This window comes from Durio zibethinus, chromosome 7 (assembly GCF_047325235.1).
Source record: "Durio zibethinus cultivar Kanyao isolate XHJ-2024 chromosome 7, ASM4732523v1, whole genome shotgun sequence".
Classification (NCBI taxonomy): Eukaryota; Viridiplantae; Streptophyta; class Magnoliopsida; order Malvales; family Malvaceae; genus Durio; species Durio zibethinus.
The window spans coordinates 17,359,294-17,373,406 of NC_143168.1; the positions used below are offsets into that span (position 1 = coordinate 17,359,294).

At 27.9% G+C, this 14,113-nt stretch overlaps 1 pseudogene; it reads right to left on the reverse strand.

Moving 5' to 3' along the window:
* Window positions 1–458: 458 nt before the first annotated feature.
* LOC149518049 (disease resistance protein At4g27190-like) lies at window positions 459–9,734 on the reverse strand (annotated as a pseudogene).
* Between the last annotated feature and the right edge of the window lie 4,379 nt (window positions 9,735–14,113).

Below are 14,113 nucleotides of genomic sequence, written 5' to 3' on the forward strand. Positions count from 1 at the left end.
TTATGTAAAATATCAAAATTTTCTTAATTAAAGAGAACCAGAAAAAAAAACTTAGTACTTCATTTGAAATAAGAATTTATTTGGATATAAATCAAAGTATAAGTACTTATTGAAATATAATTAAAATATAAAAAAATTATTTAACAAATGAAATAATTCAAAGGACTTTTTTAATATTTTAACATGTAAACAAATATGCAAAAAAGCTAATGTTTTTTTTTTTTTGGGCCAATCCATAAAAGCCGAAGTTGGAATATGGAATAATCCACAAACAAACAAATTAATACCTTTTGTCTTAAGAGCAAAAGTTAATGAGCTGTGGCAGACCTTCAAGTGTCATGGACTGCAATTGAGAAAGCTTAATTTTCTCTGTTGCAATACATTGGACTCCCGATCATTTTGGATGTGAAGTTTCCTTAGATGTGGAAAATCTTCCCCGTTGTTTAACTCAGCAAGTACATTCTTGATGCCTTTAAGTTGATCCAGATGCAAATCTTCAGTCTTTTTCATCAATATTTTTACCCCATTGAACAAAGCTATTGTCCATGTATAATTCTTCTAATTTGGACAAACTCGACAAGACATTTGGTGGGATGATTTTGAGTCTAGTACAATGACTCAAATCTAACATCCCTAACTGAGACAATTGTGCTATCTCCTGAGGTAGTGCTTTAATGTCTGATCGAGCTAGACTAAGGATTTCCAAATTCTTGAGCTTCCCATCGATGGTTATGTCTTTCTGTTCAATTGGTTTAGACACAACGTGTGAAGGTTTATGAGGAGTTCACTTGGCACAGGTAGGGATGGAAAGTGCATTCCAGTCAAATCTAAGACATTAAGTCTTTCTGTTCGTCTAAAAAAGTTGGCAGGAATTTTACTGTACCTTCATGGGCCACATGGAAAAAGGAAAGAAGTGACCACTCCATCTTCTCAGGAAGCTCACTAATATTAGGTAAAGTAAATTAATCGCATTGCACTTTCTCATCACTTCGTTTTCAGGCCATTGTTTCAGCGCATCACCATTAATTAACGCAAACATGCGGAGGTCCCTATTTGAAATTGATGTAGCAAAATACGAAACAACGTCATGGATATCAAACCGTTCACTGTTGAAACTATCAAGCAACAGACGAGAGGCTTTCAGGTTACTCACCACTGTCAATACTCTGTTTCTTGCTTCCTCTATTGTTCACGTCATGAAACAAACCCAGACCGATTATATATTTCAACAAGTCTTGAATCAACCCATTATGGCCTAAGAAACTGCAAAGCAAGAAAGTCAACTTAACTTCCTCACTTTCTAAATAATTGTAACTCAACTCTATAGCTGAATATACACCCGCTGTTGCCCCTTTTAAGTTTATTGATGAAGCCATGAAGGCCTCTTTAGTTCACACAAAGCATTCTTCCATTCAAACAAACTTCTTTTTCTCAAAGCCCTTGCAACTGGTGCAATGGCGATTGGCAATCCCACACATTTCTTTGCTACTTCAATAGCTGTAGCCTGCAAATCACAACTTTCAACATTGTCACCAGCCATCTTCTTAAACAGGTCCCTGGCTTCTTTTTTATTTAAAAGGCCAACTGCAAAATTTTTCCGAGTATCCATCCCACTTGATAAGACATTGAGATCTCTAGAAGTTAGCAGAATCTTGCATCCCTCATGTTCATTTCCAAAAGGAATCCCAACTTCCTCAAGATCTAATCTTGCCCATATATCATCCAAAACAGCAAGAATCTTCTCCTCTTTTTTCAATCTTTCTTGCTGTCAAGGTGCCCTTCCTACAATACTCTGTTCCTCAAATCTTAAACCCAATAAATCTGCACTTTTGGTCTTGAATTCCTTTAACAACAAGGGTCTGATTTACAGTTGCTATAACCACTGAATCAAATAACTTGCTCTCCTTGACCTGTCCAGCAACTTCTTTGACTAGCTTAGTCTTTCCTATGCCACCCATCCCATGCACCCCTATAAAATTGATACTAGCATCTTTCAGTACCCCCATGATTCCATTTGAAACCAACGTCCTTGACTCGAATTCTTACAAACCTTTAACAGATGCGGCAATGATACCTTGTGGAGCTGCACGAAAAGAAACCCTGTCAAATTTGGCCTGCTGCTCGAGCAGATCAGCAACAAGCTTCGCCTTCTCTTCTGCTTTCATTTTAAGCTTCTAAGGAGTCCATAGATTAGGACACAAGCCGATGAAACACTTTTTCTTTGTTTCTTCTTCATCCCGCATTACTTTCTCCACTTATTCAGCGATCTTCTTGTTGACTGTAGTCAACCACTTGTCAGCATCATGTTCGATCTCTTCCCTGTTTCGTTTAGCAGCATCAACGGAATGCCGCACTCTTTCTCTTGCATCCTTCAGGCTCTCAGCTCGATTCTTGAGGTCTGAACCTGATTCTCATGATTAGAAAGGTATTTGATATGGTTTTTGATGGGAGAGATCGTGTACATTGCAGCTATGGCGACAAAAGAGCTAACGATGGCGACAACAAACTCCGTCTTTTTTCTTCTTTTTTTTCTCGCTTTTTCTTTTATTTTCTAAGTTGTGAGAAGCAAACAGGAAGCAAACTGAATAACAAAATCTGTGGGTAAACAAAAAGAAAAAGAGAGAACAAAGAGGAGCGAAACCAGAAAAGAAAATTACAATGAAACAAGTAGAAAAGAAAAAAGCAAATTACAATGAAACAAGTAGAAAGAAAAGCCCCTAATATAGCAAGTAACACCGAGCCAATCAAAAGAAAGCGAAGGGCCTAAAGTTGGAAGGGTCTTTAAGGGCGTACGGCGTACCACCTCAAAATATGAGAAAATCTGCCTTTCTTCAAAGATGGTTCAGGCGGCTCAGCAACTAATTCTCCCACTTATCAACGAGCAAGGAAAGCAAATTCATTTTGCCTTTTGTCTTTCAATAACAGAACAAAGCGAAAATTAATTTGACTAAGGCGACTCAAAGTGAGCAAGTTATAATTATATTGGGTATATACAATGAAGAACAGATGTGATGGACAACGGAGTGTCGCGAAAGGTCTATTTGCATAGCAAGTGAAATTGGCTGGGACATGATTGAAAACAACAGTGGGAAAATGAGATTGAATGTAAAAGCAGAAATAGTGATGAGGCAAATAGGGCAAAAATAAAGTAAAATTTATATGTACTAATAATTTAAAATTATTTGATGTTTTATGTGACAAAGCCCCAAAATTTTTGGGATGGAAAAGAAAATAGAAAAACACATTAAATTGAATAAAATTGAAATCAAGTATTCGTTACTGGAGTTGACGAAATTTTGAAATGGAATTCGTCTTAAATTCTAACAAATGTCTTTGATTTTTTTTTTTGTGATTATTAAAATTTGAAGTTTGATTTCCAAATTTTTAATTTTAAGTAAATTTTAATACCATTAAATTAACGATTCAATAATAAATTTTTATAAATTAAATATTACCATATTGAATATATAATCCCTTAGTTTGCATGATTCTTAGGCTCCGTTTTCTAAAAAAAAAAATTTGAGGAAAAAAAAGAAATTTTAGGAAACCATTTTCTATTGTGTTGTTTGAAGTAAAAAAAGTAAAAGAAATTATTTGCTATTTGGTTTCTCTAAAGCCAGGAGAATGAACACAAATTTTTGCATATTTGCATAAAAGATGATCGAAGGGATTCTCATTTGATGGAACTTATAACTAAATAAAGGCACAGATGCATATATATACTCAGAAAATTCAACCACAAAAATAGTAAAAAATTCAAATACAATATTGGCAAGAAGTGAAATGTCTGATGGTAGCATGAAATGTGGCAGTGTTGGTGCTATAGCAGAGAAATGCTCCATAAATAATACAGCATGCCCTTTATTCTGCAACAATCAACTGCCAGTTTCATTTATGAAGCAGTTATGTAACAAATGTAAGACGTAGCTATAAAGAAGACTGATTAAATTTCGCAAAAGAATACTATCTTGCTATCTAACTTCAGACAAAAGATTTGCAGGAACTTTAGCTATAATCTTCACAAAAACATAGAAATTAACGTTCTTTAATTGGAAAGTAATTGGCTCTTCTTCAGTTTCAGTACTTTTTATCCAGCTTAGGCATGAGATAAAAATATACGATCCAATTTTTTTTTTGTCCACTTATAATATATATATATATATATATCAACCTAAACACCTTTATAAAATTTTAAATTAATAACTTTATCCATAAATATATAACTTTTGTTAATTTATTTAAGTTTAATTTAAATCAAATAAAATTAAAAATAAAGTCTATATGAAATTAAACTATAAAATATTTTATAATTTTAATTTTAAAAGTGCCAAAAGTGATTGGCTAAAATGTTTTTAATAAATATTTTTATCAATTTAATTTAAATAATTTTTTTAATTATTAGACCTTTTTTATAATTAGACTAAAAAAAATTAAAAGTGATTGATTAAAATACCCTTAATAAAATTTTAATTTTAAAAATATTAAAAGCGATTTATTAAAATATTATTAGTAATATTTTATAAATTTAATTTAAATTATTTTTTTTTTGTTATTAGACTTACTTTTTTATAAGCAAAATGATTTTTCATATCAAATGAAAATACAAATAAAACGATATTAAAACTTGGTGTGTATAGGAATAAAACAATTTTATGAAATTTGTTTCTTTAGTTGTTGTAAAAACAATTGCATATACAGTTTATTTTTCTAAATAATTCAATAAAAATAATCATAATTATGTCATTAAAGCATTTTTTTATCTTTTAATTTTATTTTGTTTTAATAAATTAACTATATATGTATGTTAATGATTTTATTATTTATATGTTTTATGAGTTAATCATTTGATAATTATAACATAATTAAATCTTTTTAGTACCTTGAAATAATTTTTTAAATATTGTTACAGTTTAGTCTAATCTATATAATTAATTTTTTTGTATTTTTTATTATAAAATTTTTTTATTGTTATTTCTGAAAACAAAAATCATTGTCAAATCAGAGGTCCTTTAATTGTACTGTTTGATTATTTAAGAAGTGGTGGAGTTATCAATAACTCATGATTGGGTCTTGTTAAATTGTAATAAAAATTGTTCACTTTAATTGAAACAATAGTTAATTTTTTTCTAACTTTTATATTAATATGCACATATATATATATATATGATTAATTGATATCTCAATTTTATTTAATAATTTTTAGTTGTCTTAAATTGCTCTTTTTTTTGCATTCAATGATTGAACGATCTAACATAAATTATTCTAAGTAAAAAACTATCAACTGAAGCAAAATTAATTGTTTTAGTTAATTCCTTTATGGTGCGACAAAATTCATTAAAATTATTTTTTAAATGTGTTTATACCAAAATTACATTCATTCATGAAAAGTTATGTTGTTAATACTGAAAATGAAATCATTATAAATTATATAGATATTACATAACAAGTTATTCTTAGAATTGAAATTTTCTTAAGAAAACATGACAAGTACCAAAGTTAATAATTTATTTTATTTTATTTTTTAAAATTATGTATTTTAATATATTTTATATAATAAAAAATTATGTATAAAAGAAATTTTTAAAAAATTATGTATAATATTTTTTAAATAAAAGAAATTTTTAGCTTTTAATTGATAAAAGGTATAATTATTCAACAGACAAAAGTACCAAACAAAGATTATTTTAAATAAAAAAATGAGACAAAATATTGATTGATTATACATAACTCTATCTTTTCTATATGACAAAAATATTAGTGGTATATTGATAACTTAGTAATAAATTATTTGACTACTTAATAGTAAATTAGTAAAAACTTAATAGTAAATTAGTTTTAGTTTCATAGTAATTAATTGAGAGTAGGAAATCATAAATAATTTTGTAGAAATTAATGATAAATTATTAGTAAATAATTGATAATTTAGTAGTAAATTAATGTTAAATTAGTAGTAAAAAATTGATAATTTAGTAGTTAATCATTGAAAACTTAAAAGTAAATCAATAGAATTTAGTAGTAAATCATTGATAATAAAATAGTTAATCAATGATAACTTAAAAATAAATATTGCATAATTTAATATAAATCAGTAATAACTTTATAATGAATCATTGATAATTTAGTGATAAAATGGTGATAATTTTATAGTAAAAAATCAAAAATTAAGTAGTAAATGAATGATAACATAATAATAAATATATAAAAATATAATAGTAAATCATTAACAATTTAGAAGTAAATCAATAATTTAGTAGTAAATCACTAATAATATAATAGTAAATTACAAATAACTTAATTATAAATCAGTGATAATTTAATAGTAAAATAGTTAATCATTGGTAACTTTTTAGTGAGTTATCTGTAAATTAATAGTAAAACAGTTATAACGTTATCATAAATTATCAATAACTTGGTGGTAAATTGCCAACAATTTAATAAAAATAATTCATAATGTAATGATGAATCATTCATAATTTAATGGCAAATCATTTATAAATTAGAAATAAATCATTAATAATTTAATAGTAAATTATTACTAATTTAGTAGTAAATCATAAATAAATTAGTAGTAAATAACTGATAATCTAATTATTAATCATTTATAACTTTTTTTAAACTTGAAGTTTCCAAGGATTAAAACCCGGTTACTAGTAGAAACAACGTCAAAATTTTCATTTTAAGGGTTAGGATAAACTTATCATAAACCTATTCAATAAAAAAATTATGAAAAAAATTTTAAATTGAATAAAATAATAATGTTATCATATAAAAAGAAAATTATCTCATATATTATTAGTGGACTTTCTAAATTCTATTTTTCATAATTATAAATGCATAAAAACATATTAATACGTTAAAAATAGATTAATAAAAGAGGCTAAAATAAAAATTAAAAAAAAAAAAGCAACGGAATGTAATTGACCGGGTCAGATTGAAAACAATGGTGGGAAAATTAGATTGAATGTTAGTAGAAGTGGTTATGAGGCAAATAGGACAAGAATAACATTAAAATTTTTACCTAGTAATAATTAAAAAATATCAACAATGATTGATGCAAATAGTTAAGGCTTAAAATCTGGATGTAAAATACCTAAATTTGAATACTGATGATCTTTTGTTGGTAGACAATTTGTAAATTTAAAAAATCTCGAAAGATTCATAAATCTCCTTATGAGTTAACAGACTTTAAATATGAATACCTCTTTTATTCTTAAACTTTTTGTGACAAAAAAATGACAAAAATAACATTAATATTTATATGTTATAATAATTTAAAATTATTTGATATTTTATGTGGCTTTGCAAGTCCTTTCACACTATATGAAAAGTGTAATAATAAAATAGTATTAATTTTATTTTTTCTCTATCATTTATCAAAATTTGTTTTTCCTTTCAATTATTTTTGGGTAAATTCTATTTAAGTCTTTAAATTTTAAACATAATTTAACTCAAGCTTATTAGTTTAAAAAATAGACATTTCATCCCAAACTTTTCAATTAATAGGACAATGAAGTTCTTCTGTCAATTATTTCTTAATTATTTCAAAAAAATTTCATTAAAAAATCATTTTATGCTTAAAAAATCAATATCCCCAAATATTCACATAAAGTAATGTTTTATACAAATAAATTTTTTTATTTTTCTTAAAATATATAAAATATATTAATAATATATAAAAAGATTTTTAGGTGCAGTATATAAAAACAAACTTCACATTTATAAATAAGTTAATATGTAAATATTTATAATAAAATAAATACATTTAACATGTAATAATTTTTTTGGAACAAATTTAAAAGAAAATGAACATGTAACATATAATAAGAAAAAATGTTTGGTTAAAAAAAAAGAAAAGGCTTGGTTAAAATTTTTACCTGCTTAATATTTTCATCTTGTTATATATACATTTATATATTAACATACTTATAATCGTAAGTTTTATTTTTATATGTTGCATTTAAAAAATCTTTTTATATTATTAATAAATTTTATATATCTTGAGACAAAATAACAATAATTTATAATTATCAAATATTACATTTTGTGACTGTTTAAGGATATTAATTATTCATATGTAAAATAGTTTTTTATTGAGACTTTTAATGAAATAATTAACAGATAACTGACAAAAAAATCTCATTATTCTATTAATTGAAAATTTTGAGGCGAAATGTCCATTTTTCAAAGTAAAAATCTTAAGTTGATTTATGCTTAAAACTTAAAGAACTAAATGAACTTTACTCTTTTTTTTTTCTCTTAAAGACCAGCTTCTATTACTTGAACCGAGGTGACACATTTGCTTGGTTTTACACAAAGCTTTTAAAATCTTTTATGAGTACTTTATGAATTAATGTACTAATTGAAGTACTTCCATGGTTGATATTTGCTATTTGATTTCACTCAAGCCATGAGAATGAACACGTATTTTTACATATTTGCATAAATGATGATAGAAAGGAGTCTCATTTGATGGAACTTATAACTAAATAAAGGCACAGATGCATATACACACGTAGAAAATTCAACCACAAAAATAACAAAAATTCAAATACAATATTGGTAAGAGATGAAATGCCTAATGCTACCACGAAATGTGGCAGTGTTGGCGCTTCAGCAGAGAAATGCTCCATAAATTAAACAGCAAGCCCTTTATTGTGCAACAATAAAGTGCCAGTTGCATTTATAAATGTGAGACGTAGCTATAAAGAAGACTGATTAGTTTCGCAGAAAAATGTCCTCTCAGTATCTGACTTCAGCAAAAAGATTTGCAGGAACTTTAGCTATAATATTCACAAAAACATAGAAATTAACATTCTTTGGAATGTAATTGGCTCTTCTTCTGTTTCAGTACTTATCCAACTTAGGCATGAGTGAAATTTACAGTAACTGATCCAAGATATTTTTTTTTTATGTCCACTTATAATATATAAAATATTATTAATGGATTTATTAATTTTATGGATAAAAAGGATATTAAAAATTTTTGAGGATTTGACGAAAAAATTTTTTTTCAATTTTTTTTTATTTTTTGATTTTTGAAGATGTTGATTGACACTCTACTTCAAAACCATGGATCTGCCTATGCATCTTTAGTCTTCTTTAGAATCGTCAGTATTCTATAAAAATATAACATCGGTTAAGATTACAAGGTGAAAAGAATTCTGTAGACAAGTGTGAGATAAATATTATATTTTCAAATACACGTGAAAATGTATATGAATGAAGTTAACGGCCTAAATCTTTCATGCTGGAAAATTTTTACGTTGGTTTGTTCACTTTTATAAGGAAGCATAAAGGCTTCCTTTTAATGCCTATCTTTATTAAGAATACAGCAGCATTAAGCAAAAGGAATGAATTATATATGAGGTTTTAGGTTCTAAATAATCAGAAGCAGCATGTTCAAATATGTTGAAATGCAAAGTGGTAAAAAGACATACCATTTGTATGAAGTTTTGTTCCATGGTGGTGTTTAGATTGCCATCCCAGCGTTTTTTATCTCCATCAAATTGAACTTACTGTATATTGAGTGTGATCAACTCTCATTGAGAGAAAATCTTCATTTTTGAACAGTTTCTGACAATAACCTTTTCCAAGGAAGGGAATAGAAAGGTATAATTCTCTGAGCAGAAGTTTGATAGGCTTGGAAGACTACGAAGTTCCAAATACTTCAGCTGGGAAAAAATGATGTCATCCTTCACTTCATAACTTGCACAAGCTATGACTTCTGCTATCATTTGGCAATCAGTAAAACACATTCTTGTAAGATGCATCTTCAAGTGGTGTTTCTTCCTTCCAGAGATGTGTCAGCTCAGGAAGTTCTGATAGACTTAGTTCAGTCAACCAAGAAAGTGCTTTTGCATGTTCTCCCACACCCTCATGTCCTTCACATGGAAATATTTCTTTAAAGGAAGCTTCATTGACAACTAGCTTTCTAAGATTTCGAAATGACTGAATGAAACAATCTGGGACCGTGACGGTATAGTCAGGAAAGAGTATGAGTTCATGCGCTCTTAGTTCGCTAGAATCTTGAGTTGGAAGTTTTCCAAGCCATGTTTCCTTCATAATGTCATTCTTCTCAAGAATTAGTACTTGTAGATTAAGGAATGAATCCTGAGAAATTAACAAGTATGTTAAGAAAAAGCAAGGGTTTCAGTTGGCAAAGGACTTAGAGCATACTTGCAACTACAATCAACCTAAAAGGTCTAAATCCCAATTGTTTATTTAACAATGAGAAGAATAGAATAAAATAAAAACAGCAGAACAGCCAAAACTTGGCATAGTAATGTAATATATAGTTTTGGAATTACTAGAAAAATAACGCAAATTATTGCAGATTGACCTTGACATAATCGACCGCATAAAATTTTATATTGAATATTCATCAACGCAAGCTAAATGTTATAATGTTCATACCTTACTGACCCAAAACAAGGGTTGTTGAGTACAGATTTCAAGTTGGTTCTCTCCTTGCGCTTCTAGTAGGTTTAGATAGTCTCCAGCGAATATCTCTACTTTGCTGCATTCAATCACTTGCAATTCTATCAATGATGGCCATTCTGTAGTATGTATCGTGGAGTAAAAACACTTCAATTTGGGTAGTGTACAAAACCCAAGGAAACTCACTTTAGGAAGTACAAACTTGATGATCGATTGAATAGCAACTTTTGCATGTGACTCACTAGAATTGAGTCCATAAGCTCCAACTGTTTCTTCTAATGAATCATAGTTCCATACATGCAGTTCTTTTAGTTTGTCAGGTCTTTCCATCATATTAAATGGAAAAACACTCAAAAGTCTTTCACAGCTTTTCACTATGAGGACATCTAGTTCATAAAATGAATCCTCATTGAGTTTGTCCCACTAAATCTTTCTCCACTTCCTCATGCCAGAGATTCTCAATTCATTTAATCTAGGGAAAGCGAGGCAAAATAAATTATACTTAGATAAGATGCATGGAAGGAGTGGGAAACCAACCGTATTAGGTCTTATAAAATATATGCTATGAAAGGTGAAACTAATAGAGGCAAGAAAAGCTCGCTACAAGAATATACAATTATCCTAGCACAATCACAAAAGAAGCAATCACCTTTTCATTGAAGAGGGATAAAGTATCAACCTCTCTTATTTGTTTTCTTCTTCCTTATGAGCAATTTGAGGTTGATCTCCAATTAGAGAATTGGAGATTAAATTGTTTCTGTTACCAAAGTTGTGAACGTATTGAGTGTAAGGACTACCTGTATTGTTATTAATATAATAGAGCGATGCACATATTATTCTCTTCTTTGGATTTTTAGTGAGATTGAGCCATAATCAAGAAGATGGTTCAATATTTGAATAAGTTTGGGTCTGTTTTTTATAACACTAACTAACTTTTCATCTCAAATCAGGGTCATTGGAAAATTTACATTAGAGGGACTATAATTTGCTACTTGTATGCATAAACTTTATTCTAGTGTCGACTAAATCTTGCTTTTCTTTCAACAACCCCGACTAAGAACTTACACTTACAAAGAGAAATAATTTGCCAAGTTTGAACAGGACTCAACAGTTATGCTGGAGGGAACATTATTGTAAACGTGGCAGCCTCCTATTACATCCATAGACTTCCAAAATCTTAAGAGTTTTTTAAGTCTAAAACTCCTCGAAGATTCTCATTCCATATCTCCATTAACTTAGAAAACTCGAAAAGTACACAATACTCCATTCCTTGGAATCCAACCTATAAAATCCAACTTATTAACTAGTTATCATAAGTCAAAAAGAAATATCATGGCTAAAAAGAAATAAAGACAGAAAAACTAAAAAAACAGAGCAATTACCAATGGCTTTCAAAACAGCACCAAGAAACAGAAATTTTAATTGCAAGATCCTTAGAAAACAAACAAGATTAGAGATAAATAGATTTTGGTAAATTTATAAGTACCTTTTCTGTAAAAAGCTGTTGGATGGAACTGTTGAGGTCACCTGCCCAAGATCCTTTCTCATCTTTGTTTTTCACTTGGACTCTTCTTAGCAGGGGGAGACATTTAGAACTCCATGACAAAAAATCTTCAATTCAAGAAATTGGCTCACAATTACTTGCTCCAAAGATGGGAACTCAAATGTGTGATTGGTAGTCAATAACTCTCAATGAAAAAAATTCTTGCATTCAATTTGAAGGATTTATGCTATGAAAAGAAATAATTTTTTAATTATAATTTTATTCAACGAACCAATAATTCAAATAAGGCTTTTGTTTATACTTTTGCTAAACAAGTATAAATGATTATGTTCAAATATATATCTTATATGATTTTATCTTTCGTACACAAATATAATATTAAATAGTTTTGATTTTTGTACAATAATTAGAATTTAAAATCTCATTAGCAAGTCTTTCCTAATTGTTAGTAAAAAAGAAGGCTAATGATGCATTTGATGCAAGAAGAAAAATTGTAAGAGACTTAAAATTTCTACCTATATCTTTTATGCCTTTTGTTTTACCCAAAATATATAATTTTTTAATTTTCTTTCTAAAAAACCTTTTTCTTTCAAAAGGATATCGAAATTGTTAAATACTTGACCATTGACTTAAAAAGATTATTAGAAGACAACTTTGGAAAGGCAACTGCTAATTTACATGTTATAAATCCATTTCCCATGTCCAATGAGATAGATATGAAAATTGAAGTATTTGCAAAGATGCAAAACTTGGACTTCATTTATATTCAAATGGGTGTCAGTGCGATGTGGTTGCAATCACTTTTTAGTTTTAATCGTGTCGGCTACCCATTTGATTGCTAGTGATGTGGCATGGTGGAAGCATGGATTTCCTCGAGAGTGTCTTCCTATAAATTTAGATATTTCGATGTTAATTATTCTTGACATGAGCAAAACTAACCTAAAACAAGTTTGGAAATAATAATTTTTATTTCGTTTTAATGAAGCAACATCACATTTATAAAAACTAATTGTTTCATTTTTTAAAAGAAAACTAAAGACTCTATTTGGATTGAAAAAACGTTTTTTGTTTTTATTTTTATTTTTATTTTTTAGAAAATAGTTTTTATTTTTTATTTTTTGTTTTCTAAAAAATGTATTTGGTAAATGAAAATAATTTTTTTAAATGCAAAAATAAGGAAATAAATAAAATATTCAATGATATTACTATTAATGGCATCTAATTATAAATATAAGTTATATTTATTAATTAATGACATTAAAATGTATTCAAATATGGTAACTTGCAAAACACAAGTAAAAAAGTAGTGTACATCCCTTATTTTTTCAATTAAAAATATGTTTTTTTGTTTTCATATTTTAACCCATTTTTATTTTTATTTTCTAAAAATTTGTTTTTATTTTCAATTACCAAACACGATTTCACTCATGTTCATCATTTTCCAAAAAAAATAAAAATAAAATATGACTCTGTTTTTTGAAACTAAACATTATCTAATTGTTTTTAGTTTTGTCTTCATTCTCGGTTTCTTCCAAATGTGAAACCATTAATCTCAATTATTTACATAGCCTTCTTAAAACTTCAAACTTTTCAAGACTCTTTAGCCTTAAGAAATTAATGCTCAACGATTGCAAAAATCAAGCTGAGTGACGTTGATCAATCTATTGATGAGATAAAAATACTAAATTTTTTTAAATCTTAAAGATTGCACAAATCTAAGGAAACTTCCAAGTACCATTGGTTAATTAGTGTCTTCTGAATGAGCTTATTTTATCTAATTGCTCAAGGCTTGATGATGTGCCATTGCTATATTTCAAATCTTGCAAGGTGGACTATATTCTTTGCTTAAATTCCAGGTAAAAAAGTAAAAAATTTGATCGAACAAAGCAAGAACCAGCATACAAAAACAAACTAGAAATAGCTTTGGACATAATTGGGAGTCAGCTTGGTCTATTTACTTGAGAATTTTAGCTACTGAAAAATGAAAAGAAAATTTTGCTTGAGAAAGTTGTTTGCGTCATTGGCTGTCGTTTTAATTTTTGTACGGATTTTTTAACCAACTTGACTTAGAAAAGCAAGTTTAAAATTCAATCGCTTTATTTTTTATCAAATGATTTACTTATTAGGTGTTTTCATAACAATTTTTTTTTAAATATCTAAACCATGAGGCTA